This window comes from Neophocaena asiaeorientalis, unplaced genomic scaffold, assembly GCF_003031525.2.
Source record: "Neophocaena asiaeorientalis asiaeorientalis breed wild unplaced genomic scaffold, Neophocaena_asiaeorientalis_V1.1 scaffold87, whole genome shotgun sequence".
Lineage (NCBI taxonomy): Eukaryota > Metazoa > Chordata > Mammalia > Artiodactyla > Phocoenidae > Neophocaena > Neophocaena asiaeorientalis.
The window spans coordinates 5,848,315-5,861,535 of record NW_020175432.1 but is presented as its reverse complement, the minus strand read 5'-3'; the positions used below and the strand labels follow the sequence as shown (position 1 = coordinate 5,861,535).

Below are 13,221 nucleotides of genomic sequence, written 5' to 3'. Positions count from 1 at the left end.
CCTTTTTTTTTTTTTTTTTTGGCTGCGCCTCATGGCTTATGGGACCTTAGTTCCCCGACCAAGGAGCGAACCCATGCCCCCTGCAGTGGAAGGATGGAGTCCTAACCACTGGACTGCCAGAGAATTCCCTATGTTTTGGACTGTGTGGTCTTGGGCGGGTGATGTGGCCTCTCTGGGCCTCAGTTTCCCCATCTGTGAAATGGTCAGAACCTCGCAGCAGGGCTGGTGAAGATCATAAGGGAGTGAGTGGATGGCAGGGATGTAGCTGAGACTAGACACTCAGTGAACTACAGCAGTGGCTCTTAGGATGATACCCTCTTCTTTGCTGTCCTCTGCGGTGGGGAGGGAGACGAGGGGACCCCAGTGTCCTGCCCCCTGGCTTCTTGTGCCATCAGCCCATGCCCAGCACCCTCGCAAGCCCAGGCTGAGAGAGGGGGTCAGATGGGGTCTTCGGGTAGAGGGGGCATAACAGGAAGCCCCCTGGAAGGGAGACAATGGCAGAGGAAGGGGCCGGGCCAGCCCCCACACGGATGAGCCCAGCTGCTGGCTCCAGGAGGACGGCACAGCTATTGTGAGGCCAGACAGCTGTCCCTGCGCCAGGAAACCCCATGGAGTGAGGGAAGGGGGTGGGAGGCCAGAGACTGATGGCCTTCAACCTGGGGAAAGGCCCAACAATGGGCCCATTGTCTCCTCCTGCAGTCTGGACACCTGGGTTCCCTTGAGCCCAGGCCTCCAGAATCCACCTGACCAGGGACTCCTGGTGCAGACTCAGCCCTGGCCCAGCTGGCATCCTCCTAAGCCCTGGCCCCCACCTGGCCTGGCCCAGCCTGGGGAGTTGGGAGGCAGCAGCAGAGCCGGGCCGTATTTATAGTTCCCTGGCACTGCCGAGCAAACTTCTAAATATAGAAGCTGAGCTATTTGGAGCCACAGCCCTGGGGCAGAGTGCTGGGGGGCACTGCACAAGCACCTATTTAGCCCGGGCCCCCAAGACTGCCCAGCCCTCTCAGTCTCCAGGGGCTGGGGCTATGGGGGTCTCAGGGGCACTTTGTACCCCATTTGAATGGGGGATAGAGGAAGATGTGGAGGAGCAGCCCAAAGCCAATGAGAAGTGAAGCACAAAGCTGTGATGCCTTAGAGGGCTGCGTTTAGGGCCAAGGACGGGGCACGGTGTCCCAGCGCCCTGTTCCACCTCCTCCCTCACCCAAACTGACTGAGGTAAGAAAAGTAGGTTGAGCTATCACCTCTGTGTTCTCAGCTTCTAGGAAATGAAGGCCTTCAGGAAATTGTTAAGGGCACCCTCAAACCCTAAACAAACCCCAGCACCTAACAACCCACTTCCCCTTCCCCATCAGCACTGAGCTCACTGGTGGCCCCAAGGAAGTGGGCAGTGACATGGGCTGGGGGGCGGGGTGGGGCTATAAATAGCTGGTTTATAAACAGCTGCCGGGCCAACAGGGCAGCCGATGGCCTCAGGTCGGAGAGGGCTCCTCAGGGGTAGCCAGACCCCAAAGTGTCTCAACTTTACCCCCACTCCCAGCGATCCCCAAGATTTGGGGAAGTAAGAGGGAACAGAGAGGCGAGTTGCTTAAAAGGAACAACACCAATGATTCTTTAAAGGTAGCACACTAACAAGATGGCTGTTAAGACTTTAACAGAACGTTCATGTTTCCTCAGTAACAACTGGAGAAACAGTGGAATATTACACGGCTGTGAAAAAGAACCCCAGGGGTCAGCTGCCAGATGGCTGGGTCCTGGCAACACACTCCTTTCTTCATTTTAAAAATTGGATGCAGTGCAAAAATCTTAATTTGCAGCTGGACAGGTTTCATAGTAGAATCTTTATCCACCCCCCGCCAGCTTTATTGAGGTGTAATTGACAAATAAAATGGTAATATATTTAAAGCCTGTGATATGGATTTGATCATAGTCAAATCTTGAGCAAAAAAGAAGTCCCCAAAGCCCATCTGAAAGCCACCCGAGTCATAAAGCTCAGACAGAGAAATTGATACAAGTTTTCAGCATACCAACATGTCGAAGAAAACTTAAAAAAATAAAGGAGTGGGACTTCCCTGGAGGCACAGTGGGTAAGACTTCACGTTCCCAATGCAGGGGACCTGGGTTCGATCCCTGGTCAGGGAACTAGATCCCACATGCATGCCACCACTGAGAGTTCACAAGCCACAACTAAGAAGCTGGCGAGCCGCAACTAAGGAGCCCTGGAGCCGCAACTAAGGAGACTGCCTGCCGCAACTAAGACCCGGTGCAACCAAATAAATAAATATTAAAAATAAATAAATAAAAATACAAGTGATTATTATAAAAATAAATAAAGGAGTGAGAAAATAAGAAACAGAATTCAGGGTGGTGGCGGGAGGGGGCAGGGCCATCTCCCACTTCTTGTTGAGGGCTTGTGGGTATACCTTATGGAATTAAAAAAAATTAATGAGTAAAGTAAAGTGGGTCATGGATAGACCCATGGTCATGAGAATGACATATCATCAATTCTGTGAACCAGGCCCTGCAAACAATATTTTGAAATTTTAAAATATTTAAAGGCTTTAACGAGAAGCATTTAGAGGAAGCAAAAGAAAGACAGCCGGAGGTGGCCAGAGGTGGGGAGGCACAGCTGGGGAAGGGTGGCAGCCTCCAAGAGGAAGGTCTGCAGTCCTGAGCTGGGAACAGTGTACAAGTCTCGCTGCCGTTTCCACCTCTTTCTCACAGCTCTTGGCTTATTCCCCATTCTGCAAGGGCTTCTGGGCGCCGCAGGCTGGGAGCCGACAATGCCCAGTGAGGGCGGACTCCGACCTCCCAGGGCCACTGCAAGGGGGTCCTGGAATGTGGGGTGAGGCGGGGTAGGAAGGTGGTTTAGGCTAAGTGCCCTCGTCAATTTCTCCCCATGACTCATTTTCTCCATCTGGGCCTCCACCTCACGGGTTTCCAGGGTTATGGACTATGAGACCACAGATGCTGCTGATGGTCATGACCAGTCCTGGAAAGAAGTGCTGTGTTCTGGGCAGGGACTTTGGGAGGAATAAACCCATCTCCAGTCTTCTCTCAGATGGGGGTCTGCTTTCAACAGCTCTGGCAAACAGTCTGGCAATTCCTCAAAAAGTCAAACATAGAGTTACCTTATGAGCTAGCACTTACACTTTTAGGTCGATACCTGGTAAAATTGAAAACAGGAACTCCAACACACACTTGGACACCCACATTCGTAGTAGTGTGTTTAGAGACTGCCAAAGGGCGGAAACAACCCAAGCGTCCATGGATGGATGAACGGATAAACAAACTGTGGTCCAGGGACTTCCCTGATGGCGCAGTGGTTAAGACTCCGCATTCCCAATGCAGGGGGCTGGGGTTCGATCCCTGGTCAGGGAACTAGATCCCACATGCGTGCCATAACTAAGAGTTCACGTGCCACATCTAAGGAGCCTGCGTGCCGCAACTAAGACCTGGCGCCACCAAATAAATAAATAATGTGGTCCATCCACACGATGGAACATTATTCAGCCATAAAGAAGAATGAAGTTCTGATACATGCTACAAGATGGATAGGGGTGGAAGTTGCACAACATCGTTGAATATACTAAATGCCACTGGGCTGTTCACTTTGAAATGGTTTGTTTTATGTCACGTGAATCTCACCCCAATTTCAAAAAATCCTGAGCTGGTCACGGCAGTGTTCCCCCAACCCCACCATGGGTATCTCTCCTGTCACAACTTCTCCTTTGTGGCTCATAGGTCTCCCCTCATTTCATCTTTCCACTGCCCTGAGATGAATTAGGCATTACGTTCCCCCTTTTACAGATCTGACAGTCATGCATTCACTCAACAAACTTAGCATGCCAGGCTATGTTATTGCATACTGTTCTAGGTACTGGGGGCGTGCAGGTGTGAACAAGCCAAACCCAAATCTCTGCCTTGTGGGGCTGACGTTTCATCACAGGAGAGGACTGTGAACATGATAAATAAGAAATTACGGAGAATGTTAGGAATGGGAACATTACGCAGGTTAATGAAAGGGGGTGTGTGCTGGGGGGTTGCTGAACTAAATAGGGTGGTCAGGGAAGGCCTCTCGGAGATGATAGTTGAGGAAACACCTGAAGGAGGTGAGGAGGGAGGAGCCATGGAGATCTGGGGAAGAGACGTCCAGACAGAGGGAACAGCCTGTGCAAAGGCCCTGAGGCTGGTGTGGAAGAGCAAGGAGGCCTGTGTGGCTGAAGCCAAGTGACTAGGCGGGGAGAGAAATAGGAGAGAAGTCCAGGGAGATCACGGGGTGATATTGTGTGCAGCAGCTATAAAGCCAGAGGTGACATTTAAAATATTTTTAACACCTAGCAAGGTGTGGAAGCTGACCAGCGAGAAAAGTGTTAGCCCTATGTGGGTTTTTTCCTATTCCCCTAATCTCTGAGGGCCTCCTCTGAGTGCCTGCGGGGACCAGAATCCTCCACTTGTTTTATCCATTGTTCATTGTCCGCACCACTCCAGTGCACCTGCTGCGGTCAAGGCTGTGTCCCCTGTACCTTTAACAGCACCTGGTCCACAGCTGTGCTCAATAATGATTGCGTGGGACTTCCTTGGTGGCACAGTGGTTAAGAATCCATCTGCCAATGCAGGGCACAAGGGTTCGATCCCTGGTCGGGGAAGATCCCCATGCCGCGGAGCAACTAAGCCCGTGCGCCACAACTACTGAGCCTACACTCTAGAGCCCGCGAGCCACAACTACTGAAGCCCACACCTTCTAGGGCCCGTGCTCTGCAACAAGAGAAGCCACAGCAATGAGAAGCCCATGCAGTACAACGAAGACCCAAGGCAGCAAAAAATAAATTAAAAAAAAAAATGGTTGCATGGATGATAGTCAAAGTCTGAGTTTATTGTAGTTATATCTTTGACACTTTTCTTTTTTTCTTTCTTTTTTTAAAAGTGAAGTATAGTTGATTTACAATGTTGTGTTAGTTTTAGATGTACAGCAAAGTGATTCAGATATATATATCTATTCTTTTTCAGATGCTTTTCCCATATAGATTATTATAAAATATTGAGTATAGTTCTCTATGCTATACAGTAGGTCCTGTTGTTTACCTATTTTACATATAGTAGTGTGTATATGTTAATCCCAAACTCCTAATTTATCTCTCTCCCTGCCTTTCTCCTTTGGTAACCATAACCTTGTTTTCTATGTCTGTGGGTCTATTTCAGTTTTGTAAAAAAGTTCATTTTTATCGTTTTTTTTTTAGATTCTACATATAAGCAATGTCATATGATATTTGCCTTTCTCTGTCTGCCTTATTATTGCTGGATCATATGGTAACTCTATTTTTATTTTTTTGAGGAACCTCCATACTGTTCTCTGTAATGGCTGCATCAATTTACATTCCCACCAACAGTGTGGGAAGGCCCCCTTTTTTATCGGCAGGTGGACTCTCAGCCACTGTGCCACCAGGGAAGCCCTTCACTGTAGTTTTGATTTGCGTTTCTCCAATAATTAGCGATGCTGAGCATCTTTTCATGTGCGTGTTGGCCATCTGTATGCCTTCTTTGGGGAAATGTCTATTTAGATCTTCCACCCATTTTTGGATTGGGTTGTTTTTTTTGTTTTGTTTTTGTTTTTGTTTTTGTTTGCGGTATGCGGGCCTCTCCCTGTTGTGGCCTCTCCCGTTGCGGAGCACAGGCTCCGGACGCGCAGGCTCAGCGGCCATGGCTCACGGGCCCAGCTGCTCCGCGGCATGTGGGATCTTCCCGGACCGGGGCACGAACCCGTGTCCCCTGCATCGGCAGGTGGACTCTCAACCACTGCGCCACCAGGGAAGCCCTTTGCGCCACCAGGGAAGCCCTGTTTTTTTTGTTTTTTTTTTTGTTTTTTTTTTGATATTGAGCTGCATGAGCTGTTTTTGACACCTTTCAACACCTCAGTAATCTCTTTCCATTTTCATTTATTTTCCTTTTTGTCTTTCTTTTTTTTTTTTCTTTCTTTTTTCAAGGAATGGAGCAGTCTTTGATCCATGGCTGGACTAGAGGGCAAGGCCATGGCTCTCAGGCCCCTGGGAATGAGGCCCAGCCCTGAGAGCCAGCAACCCCCTAAATTTTGCTCCTGAGTGCCTCACTGTCTTCACCCTGGTCCCAGCTCTGAGTCTTACGAAGGCAGCAGCATTAGCTGACTTTAATATCACCTCCCCACTGCCCCCGCCAATGTAGTTCTTTTTTCTGCTGCCCTCCACTTATGGAAATGGTCTTGTTTTCCTTTTGTGGCAGTGGCATAAAAGTTCCTCTTTTTTTGAAATTAAATTTTATTGAAGTATATTTGATTTACAATCTTGTGTTAGTTTCAGCTGTACAGCAAAAGGTTCCTTTCAAAATAAATTCATTAAGAATTTAAAAACGGGGGACTTCCCTGGTGGTCCAGTGGGTAAGACTATGTGCTCTCAGTGCAGGGGGCCTGGGTTCGATCCCTGGTCAGGGAACTAGACCCCACATGCATGCCGCAACTGAGAGTTCGTGTGGGCAACTAGGAGTCCAAATGCCGCAACTAAGAAGCCCGTAGGCCACAACTATAAAAGACCCCACATGCCCCCAACAAAGATCCCGCATGCCACAACTAAGACGCAGCACAGCCAAAATAAATAAAAATAACAAATAAATAAAAATAGATATTAAAAAAAATCTTCAAAAAAAGAATTAAAAAAAGGAAAAGTTGCTTGAAGGAACAACCTGTCGTCGATGGAGAGAGGAATGAATGACGCTTGTGAGCTGTCAATCAACTCCATGCTGCAGGAGGTGAGGATGGGGAAGCAGACCTGTGTCCTGTGTGCAGGAGTGGTGCCGCGTCAGCCAAAATTGTCTTGTAGGTGAAGCCACTGGGATCCGGGGTGAGGGAAGGGGAAAGGGCCCCTCTGGGCAGACAGCACTGTCTTTTCTGAGTGGCTGGAGAAATGACTTTTCTGAGATCATTTCCTGGCGGCATCCCCATATCTGGGGATGAGGGTGTCACTGGGATTTTCCGTGGCCTTTGGCGTGGGTCTTGGTGCCAAGTGACGAAGCTCAGCAGTAATCTCTTTGTGAAGATGCCACCACCATGCCTGCCTCTCGCCCCCAGTTTCTGCCTGGCTCAAGGATCCATCCCTGGGCACCCCACAGGCTGCCTGAAGCCCATGAGGCCAGGAGGCCCTGGCATTGACAAAGAGACTGGCACCCACGCCCTGGGCTTTCTTTGAAACCAAGGTGTTAAAATCCCTGGTGGAACAAATGACCACTAAGCACATGAGAAGATGCTCAACATCACTAATTGCCAGGGAAATGTGAATCAAAACCACAGTGAGATGCCACCTCCCTCCCACCCATTAGGTTGGCTACGATCAAGAAAACAGAAAATAACAAGTGTTGGCAAGGACGTGGGGAAATTGGAACCCTCGTGCACCGTTAGTGGGAGTATAAAATAGTGCAAATGCTGTGGAAAAGAGTGTGGCAGTTCCTGGAAAAAAAAATTAAACATAGAATGAGCATCCCACTTCTGGGATGCTGTATATACTCCCCACTCCCCCAAATTTGAAAGCAAGGTCTCAAAGAGATATTTGTACACCCATGTTCATAACAGCATTATTCATAATAGCCCCAAAGTGGAAGCAACCCCGTTTCCATCAGTGGATCAATGAATAAACAAAACATGGTACACCTACACGATGGAATATTATCCAGCCTTTAAAAGGAAGGAAATTATAACACATGGTACAACATGGATGAAGACATTACACTAAGTGAAATAAGCCAATCACAAAAGGACAAATATTGCATGATTCCACTCACGTGAGGTAACTAAAGTCGTCAGACTCGTAGAAGAAAGTAGTGGTTGCCAAGGGCTGAGAGGAGGGCTGGGGAGGGGAGTCGTTTAGTGGGTATAGAGTACACCTTTTGCAAGACGTATAAGTTCTAGAGGCTGATTGCACTACAGTGTGAATATACTTAACACGGCTGAACTGTGCGCTTAAAATGGTTACGATGGTCAATTTTATGTTATGTGATTTTTACTACTTAAAAATAAAAAAAAAAAAAGGAAGGACATTCTGACACATGGTACAACTTGGATGAAACTTAAGGACATTATGTTGAGTGAAAGGAGCCTGTCACAAAAAGACAAATACTATATGACTCCACTTACATGAGGCACATAGAGTAGTCAGAGTCATAGAGACAGAAAGCAGAATGGTGGTTGCCAGGGGCTGGGGGAGGGAGGAATGGGGACTTACTGTTTAACAGGGACAGAATCAGTTTGGGATGATGCAAAGAATTCTGGAGATGGATGGTGGCGACAGTTGTACATTATGAATGCACTTAATGCCACTGAACTGGACACCAAAAACGGTTAAGATGGTAAATTTTGTTATGTGTATTTCATTACATTGAATAAAAATCCAGGGTGGGAGGCGGGACTGAGGCTGAACCCACCAGCCCCATGAGTCTGTCAGATGGCAAAGCCTGGGACAGGCCCTCCAGGGAGTCAATACCAATTATATCCTGAAGCCTCATACGTTTCCATCCCCACCTGGACCTTCCCACCTAGTTTCAGACACCCAGCTCCTCCTCACTCTCACCCAGGGCTGCTACAGTGGTCACTGGGCTCTGTCACTACCATCCCAGCCCTCTCTACTTCCAAGCAGAAGGACGGCACTGCCCCGCCTACTTGTGTGGCCATGTGATTTGCTTTGGCCAATTAAAAGTGAGCAGTGGGGCTTCCCTGGTGGCGCAGTGGTTGAGAGTCCGCCTGCCGATGCAGGGGTTGCGGGTTTGTGCCCCGGTCCGGGGAGATCCCACATGCCGCGGAGCGGCTAGGCCGGTGAGCCATGGCCGCTGAGCCTGCGCTCTGCAACGGGAGAGACCACAACAGTGAGAGGCCCGCGTACCGCAAAAAAAAAAAGTGAGCAGTTATGACACTTCCAGGCGGAAGCTTTAAGAACTGGTGCTGGCCCTGCTGTGTTCCTTTTCCTTCTGCAGTGGGCAACCTGCAACATGTCAGACAGTGGCTGAGTGAGAAGTAAAACTCTCTGATGTTCTAAGCCCCTGAGACGTGGGGCTCACATGTTACTGCAGCAGAACTGAGGCTGCCTTGACTCTGATACGGCAACCGGCATCTGAGTCCTCTCCTGCGGGGGCTGCTGGCCTCAGACCATGAACCCCAGGGCTGGAACTAGGGTGAGAAGTGAGACATTCATCACAGAGAGCAAAATGTAAGGGGGCAACAAAGAACTCAATAGTCAAGATGAATATTATTTTAATGCAATGTTTTAAATAATCAAAATGGGGACTTCCCTGGCAGTCCACCGGTTAAGACTCTGTGCTTCCACTGCAAGGGGTGTAGGTTTGCTCCCTGGTCAGGATCCCACATGCTGCGTGGCATGGCCAAAAAATAAATAAAAATTAAATAATCAAAATGAATGCAAAACCTCCAGGGTGAATAAAAAGGCAAAATTTTTAACGAAGACGGGATCTGTGAACATGATGTACTGGAGCCTGAGGCAGAGGGAAGAATCAGTCTGTGCACCTCACGCACCTCAGTCTAGTCCCAGCCCTGGTAAACACCCAAGATGCTCTGCCTGGGAGCTTTCTATGGACCACGTGGCCACAGGTCTGAATTGATAGGAAGCTAACATGCCTGGGAATAACCCTTCATCGTTTTTGGTGGATCAATACCCCAGCTCCCTCACCCCTCCTATGGGATAACTGAGGTGTGTGTCCTATACACTCTGTCAGAGGTGCCCCACAGGGACTGAGTCCCAGATGTTCACAGCAAAAATGTGCTCATTCAGACTCTCAGTATTTGCTGCCCGCCCCTCCCTATCTCACTTCCCTTCTTCTCCACTCATACTTTCTAGAATCCCCTTTAAAGGAAGCACCGACACTCAAATCCCTGTTTCAGGCTCTGCAACTGGGGGAAGTGAAGTCAAGGCTGAGGCCTATTACAATTTTTTTCAACATGACAAACACTATGATATCTGGCTCCCCTCCTAACTTCCGGCCAAACCTGCTGCATTAGTGATTTCTTGCTGTTATCCCAAACGTAGGGGCTTAAAAGAACAGCCAAGAGTTACATCTTACAGTTTTTATGGGCCGGGAATTAGGTGTGGCTTCACTGAGTTCTCTGATTTAGGGTCTTTCATGGGCTGCCATCTACATGTCGGCTGGGGGCCACGGTGCCATCTGAAGGCTTGATAAGGGAAGGATCTGCTCCCAAACTCACTCACTGTTGTTGGAAGGACTCAGTTTCTCACGGGCTTTTGAGGAGGTGGCTCCCAGCTCCTTGCCATGTGGACCTCTTTACGGGGTAGCTCACAATACAATTTCATCAGAGGCAGGGGGAGAGAGAGAGACTTGGAAGTCTCAATCTTCTGTAACCAAAGTTTGGAAATGACATCCCATCACCTTTGTTTTATTCTACTGCTAGAAGTAAGTCACAAGGTCCTGCCCGCACTCAAGGAGGAGGGATTACACAGGGTGTGGATACCAAGAGATGAGGATCACAGGGGCTGCCTTGGAGTCTGTCCACTGACTTTCCCCTTCTTAGTGTATGACTCAGTTGTTCAAGCTCCAAGTGGGGGTGTCCTTCTGGACTCCCCTCTTTCTGTCATTCTGTCCATGAGGCCTTCTGTTCTCACCTCCTCCGCACCGACGGACTCGGTGGGCTTGAGGTGCTCCAACCCTGCACATTTCAAAGAAAGGACAGACTGCAACACTGACCCTTGCCGTGCTCTTGGAGGTCATCTTTGAGTGCCCTGCTGGATAAGAATGTCTGTATACCTAGGATCCTACCCATGCCAGGTAAATCACAATGTGATTTATGGTGGGGTCCTTGAGCCACCATGCAGTATCAGCTTGGCCTCTGGAGGAGCTGGTGCCCAAGATTGGCTACCCGGTGGTCAGCTGTACCTAAGTGACTGGCTCCCAGTAAAACCCTGGACACCAAGGTTGGAGTGAGTTTCCCTGGTTGGCAATACTCCAAATACTCTATGTTTATTATCATTACTGGGAGAACTGAGAGCTGTCTGCATGACTGGGAAGGGACAAGTGCAAATTTATGCCTGGTCTCTTGGGACCCTGACCCACGTGCCATTATCCTTTGCTGATTTTAATCTGTATCCTTTGCCTGTAATAAACTGCAACCGTGAGTATAACAACTTTTCTGAGTTCTGTGAGTCCTAGTGAATCACTTACCCTGAGGGTGACCTTGGGGACCTCAAACCCTTGTCGCTGCATGGTATTCTTCTTCATTTGCTATTTCCTGTCTCTCTCCCCTGGATCGAGAACTCTGGAAGGTCAAGACCTCATCTGTCTCTCTCAGGAGAAGCAGATGAGTAGAGCGGTCAAGGGTTTGTCCCAGCTCGGCCGCTTTCTGGTACTGTGACCCTGGGCAAGCAACATCTCCTCTCTGTCTGTAAATGGAAACAGGAACCCATATTTCTCCTTCACAGAGTCGTCAGGAGATGGATGGGCCGATTTATTAATGACCGGAAAGGACTATACAAGTATTGGGTTGGCCAGAAAGTTCATTCGGGAACGTTTTATGGAAAAACCTGAATGAACTTTTCGGCCAGCCCAATATTAGCTTTTAAGCATCGGTCAGTCTGTCTCCCCAATAGTGAGAGCATGGTCTGGTGGGTCAGTGGTCAGCAGAGAGCAGATGAATTAAGGAGACCCCTCCAAAGCCTTTGACATGGAGAGGCAGGAGGGGACCAGAGATGCCCAGGAGGTGGTGGGGGAGGGGAGGGAACACAGAGGCCAGAGGATGGGGAGGTGCCAGGGAAGGTGGGATGCCTAACTTATGGCTGTGGCCACACACAGTCCCTACCATGGCTATTTGGGACTCGCTGGGGAGCCAGGCCCACTGCGGCCACCAGGGAGGCAGCCTGAGGGAGTGACAGAGCTGGGAAGAGAAGGAGAGGGTGGGGGAAACCAAATCCCACAGTCGTGGCTCCTAAGAGAAAATGCGTGGGAGACCTGGGGGGCGGTGGGGGTCAGGACAGCTGGAGCCCGGACTGTGGGTGGGTGACTGCCAGGCCCAAAGAAAGCCTATTCTGGGAGGCAGCAGGACTGGTCCGGCCTGGGAATATGCCTCCCCTGCTGCTGGATGCCCTGGAGATGCCGCTGTGCTGCTGGACACAGCCCTGGCCCCCCTGGGAGGAATGTGCCCCCCACCTCCTTCTCTGCCTTTACTCTCTTCCACATAAGGCTTTCAGGGGGTGCTCCTGCTGTATGAGTTCAGGACAAAGGAATCAGAAGCACATGGGCTGGATTCCCCGGGGAGGAGAAATTCTGGAAAGAAGACTAAAATGAATGAGAACAGAGCCAGAGGGGGTGCTGGGATGAGGATTTGGGAGGCTCCTGGCTCTGAGCAGTCTCTGCCCCTAGTGATACCCACCCCCCCGGAACTCTCAAATCAGGGCCATGCCTCAGCTGGGGACGAGGGTCACTGTGGACCCATGTGCAACCTGACACCTCCCCTACCTCTCTGAGCCTTAGTTTCCTTCCTAGTGGCCCAGACGCTCAGGTCAAAATACTTGGAGTCATCTGTGTCTCTCCTGGCTCTGTCCTCTCTCTTTCTTTCTCTCCTGCATCAGCAAACCCTGAGGACTCTACTTTCAAAATCTATCCGGAATCCAACCACTTTTCATCTCCTTCCTGGCCCCCACCCTGGACCATCCCCATCATCTCCCACTTGGACCAGTCACCTCTACCCTGATCTTCCAGCTCCCTACTCTTGCCCCCTCTACAGGCTGTTCCCCCAACAGTGGCCAGAGGACACCCTTGAATGCCCTCCTCTACTCAAGAACCCTCCTTGGTTCCCACCTCACTCATAGCAAAAGTCAAAGTTCTCCACAAGTCTCTGCACACTCTGCCCTGTCCCCTCCCTGCCCTCGCCTTCTCCCACTTCCCCCCTTACTATTTCCTCTGCCCCGCTGGCTTCCTCACTGATCCTGGCATGCTCCTACCGCAGGGCCTTTGCACCTGCCGTTTCCTCTGCCTGGTACCCTCCTTCTCTAGATCTCTACATGCCTCTCTCTTCACCTCCTTCAGGTCTTTCCTCAAACATCACCTCCTCAGAGAGTTTTCCCTGATCCCCTGACTTAAAATTGCACTCTCCCCATCCCTGCTTAATATTTTGTAACAATCACCACCCGACACCTGTATAGATTTTCGTTTCTCGTCTTGCTTCCTGTAGGTCTCCTCATGAGAACA

The 13,221-nt window shown here is 49.7% G+C and overlaps 1 long non-coding RNA gene across 1 annotated transcript in view; it reads left to right on the top strand.

Moving 5' to 3' along the window:
- Positions 1-2,097, top strand: part of LOC112414680 (uncharacterized) — an 8,246-nt gene extending 6,149 nt beyond the window's left edge. The window contains exon 3 of the long non-coding RNA XR_003006210.1: positions 1,675-2,097. This is a non-coding gene — a long non-coding RNA (uncharacterized LOC112414680). The remainder of the gene's footprint in view (positions 1-1,674) is intronic.
- The last annotated feature ends 11,124 nt before the right edge of the window (positions 2,098-13,221 follow it).